Source organism: Capsicum annuum, chromosome 1 (assembly GCF_002878395.1).
Source record: "Capsicum annuum cultivar UCD-10X-F1 chromosome 1, UCD10Xv1.1, whole genome shotgun sequence".
Classification (NCBI taxonomy): Eukaryota; Viridiplantae; Streptophyta; class Magnoliopsida; order Solanales; family Solanaceae; genus Capsicum; species Capsicum annuum.
Genome location: NC_061111.1, coordinates 213,720,381 through 213,724,269, shown reverse-complemented (window position 1 = coordinate 213,724,269; position 3,889 = coordinate 213,720,381).

Genomic DNA, 3,889 nt, shown 5'->3' with positions numbered 1-3,889 from the left:
GTGCAGGTATACATTGTTTTATAAATCAAGAAAATGTGAGTTTTTAATGCGTGCATCAGGAATAGGAAAAACAGGAATGTTTAGAATAAGAGAATTCAGACTTCAACATACATGCCCGGTGAAGGACAATATCTATCCAAAGGTGCATGCAACTAGTATGTTGATAGCTGGTATGGTTAAACAGAAATTCAAAAACCAAAAAAGAAAATACAGTGCAACGGAAATAAAAAATAACATGAAGGAAGATTTTGGTTTGGATTTGACATACACTTTATGTTGGAGGGAAAAGAAAAGAGCGTTAGAAGAATTGAGGGGTAAGCCATCAGCATCTTAGGAGAAACTACCATCATACTTATATTTTCTAAATACTACCTATCCGGATTCATATATAAGAATGAAGAAGACAGATGATAATGCGTTCTTGTATGTATTTATCGCTCTACATGCATTCATTAAAGGATTCGATCATTGAAGACCAGTCGTAGTTGTTGATGCTAGTCATCTAAGAGGAATGTATACTGGGGCATTTATAACAGCATGTACAACGGATGGAGCAGGTTAGTATCATTTAATTATTATAACTGGTTGTGTTTTTTTTTGGCTTTCTGTTGCAGAGTTGAAAAATACATATATCCAATTCATATATACATATGTGTATATAATTAGATATATGTTCAAAGTTTTCTGAATGAAACATGTAAAATTGATTATGTTTGATAGTGAGGTTGATGTAAATTTTATTATATGTAATTGATACAATTTCTGATAGATAAAATATACATTTTAATTGAACTATATTGTAATAAATATATATGCAGTTCCTAACTGTATTTAAATCGGCCTGTGTAGATTTTTTTATATGCGCAGGTTCTATATTTTCTTTGGCGTATGTTGTGCTTAATTCTGAATATTATGAATTATGTATACAGGTCATATGTTTACTTTGGCATATGGTGTGCTTGATTTTGAAAATGATGCATCTTGGACGTGGTTCTTCAAGAATCTAAAGGAAGCGTACGGGGTTAGACAAAACATGTGTGTTGTGTCTGATAGGAATCCAAGCATCATAAAGGCTGTTGGTGATGTGTATGAAGATGTTTCACATTATGCATGTATGTGGCATCTATGGGGTAATGTGAAAAAACTTTACAGAAAGTCACACGATGCATTGTCGGAGATATTTTATACAATGCCAAATCATATTCAAAGTCAGAATTTCACATGTTAATGAAAAAAGTTGAGGCAGCTGATATAAGGGTGAAGATATATTTGGAATTGGACGGTTACGAAAAGTGGGCTAGGTTGTATGCAACAGCTCACAGAGGATAGACTTTGACTTCAAACATTGCAGAGTCAATAAATGGAGTGCTTGTATCAGCTAGAGAACTGTCAATTTATGAATTTCTTGAGGAAGTTCGATTACTGTTTGCAAAATGGAATTGTGCAAATAGGCAGGAGGCTTCATATACCTTCACAACACTCATTGGAAAGTTTAATGGCATACTCAGTGAGAACGAGGCTTTGTGTACCCGTATGACGGTATGACCTTTTTGATTTGTGAAAATTTTAATTATGAAAACATAAATATGAAAGGATAAAATGCATAAAGTATCAATGTGAAAATACTTTCCATGCAGTTATAAATAAATGAAAAGATATAAAACATAAAATATATGAAAATTTAAAATACATAATATGTATTTTGCATATATATATATTGTTGTATTGAAAATTACTAACAACTGCATATGTATTTGGCTGCTCTATAAAAATGTACTCTGCATATGCATTTTTATTACATAAATATTTTTTTATTTTTATGTTAGGTTGTACCAGCCATAGAATATGTATATAAGGTACACAACAAATAAAAGCACTTCATTGTTTGCATCAAAGAAAAGAAATGCTCATGTAATGCTTTTCAAATAGATGAGAAGGGGTCATATTGTTCTGATTTGTTTAAACCAAAAACAGTTTTGAAGACATATGATGTTCCAATCTACCCGTTGCCACACAGCGATGACTGGATAATTTCAGAGACCACACTTGCTAAAATAGTACTGCCTCCAAAATACAAAAGACCTCCAGGAAGACCGGCAAAGAAGGATCGTGAAAAATCAGGCCGGGATATGTTTGGAAAGAAGAATATCAACTCATATGGTGGTTGTGGGGCTAAGGGTCACAATAGGCGCTCTTGTAGGAAATATCGCAAATGATACATTTCTTTTTCTGTATTGTTTCTTAAATTTTTTTTTCCTTTTTTATAATAATGAACTAATTCAGTTTAGTTAATGCATTTATGAGTCATTTGACAATTAAAGACATTAGTATCTGAATAATGGAGCTATATATGTTTCAAAATTAGTACATTACATATGTATTTTTAAGCAGCAGTTCATATGTATTTTTGACATAGTAAATATATGTTAGGTTAAAGGTGGTAACTTTGATTAACAAAACAAGTATATGATTCGTAATTGTTCAAAGTTTTAAATATATGTGACATATAAATATATGTTTGAATTGCATAATGTTATTACTGCATATGAATTTATACTGTAAAAATACATTTGATGTATAATACAAATGTATTTTTTTTAAAAAATATAACCACTGCATATGTATTTTGTAACTATAGACAAACCTATAACTTCATAAAAAAAGTCAAATTTATCTTTAAGTCAAATTCTCAAGTATAATTATTTTAAATTAACACATATCAAAAATTAAATATTAGGTTTGATCAATATGTATTTTCCAACATCTTTATATTAACACGAAATATGTATTTTTTGGGGAAATATTTATAACGTATAATCCATATGTATTTTATAGCAAAATATCAACACTGCATATATATTTTTTAAATAACTGCATTAAAATGTCAAATTACACTTTAATTTAAATCCTAAGTTATAATTATAGTTAAAGAAAATATAGTAAAAATGCATATTAGGCATGTTGCAGTTGTATTTTTTAAGTGTTTGTTTCTAATATTTCATATGTATTTTTTTCCTGAATAACAATTGATTTATACTACATATGTATTTTTAAGGATAATATGGAAACTACATATGTATTTTTTAACTAAATCTCACAGTAAAATGTTGAACTCCTTAAATCTAACACTACATGTTGTATTTAACAATATAGGAATGCGGTGAAAAACTTTAAAGAACAACAACAACATACTAAAATACATATTAGGAATGGTCCATATGTATTTTTGCAATATTTGATTTTAACACTGTATATGTATTTTTATACGATATATGTATTTGTCAATGTAATATAAAAACTACGGAAGTATTTTTTAACAAAATCTCATCGTAAAAGATAGAACTCCATGAAATATGAACAAATTCAAAACATATAATTAGTCTGTACAATCAAAATCTACATCCATAAACTAGTTTCTAAAGTACAAAAAGTCAAAAATCAATAAACCATCATACATCAACAACTTTAGTGACACTAGTTATTCTACTTTGCCTTGCAGGCCTCATGGGTGCTTCGACATCACTAATGACATTTGCTTCTTATTTTCGGATTTCATAATCCCACAAAAGTGCAGCATATCTTGTACGGAGTGCGTTGGGGTCTAAGTCAGACACAATAACTTTGTGACCATAAGAAAGACACTTTGCATACATAACCATAAACACATCATAGTCCTTACAAAAAAAATAAATTTGATTAAATGGTGAAATATATTTTGTACAAAGATACAGTTTTGGTATATGTAATTTCAAAACTTACAAGCTTCCACTGGGTTGTTGAGGCAAATCATCTTGAAATAAAAAATCAAATATATCTGAGGATTCTTTGTCTTTGTATCTTGGATAGCTTTGATGATCAATCCCTTTCTTAACATAGAAATCACATGTTT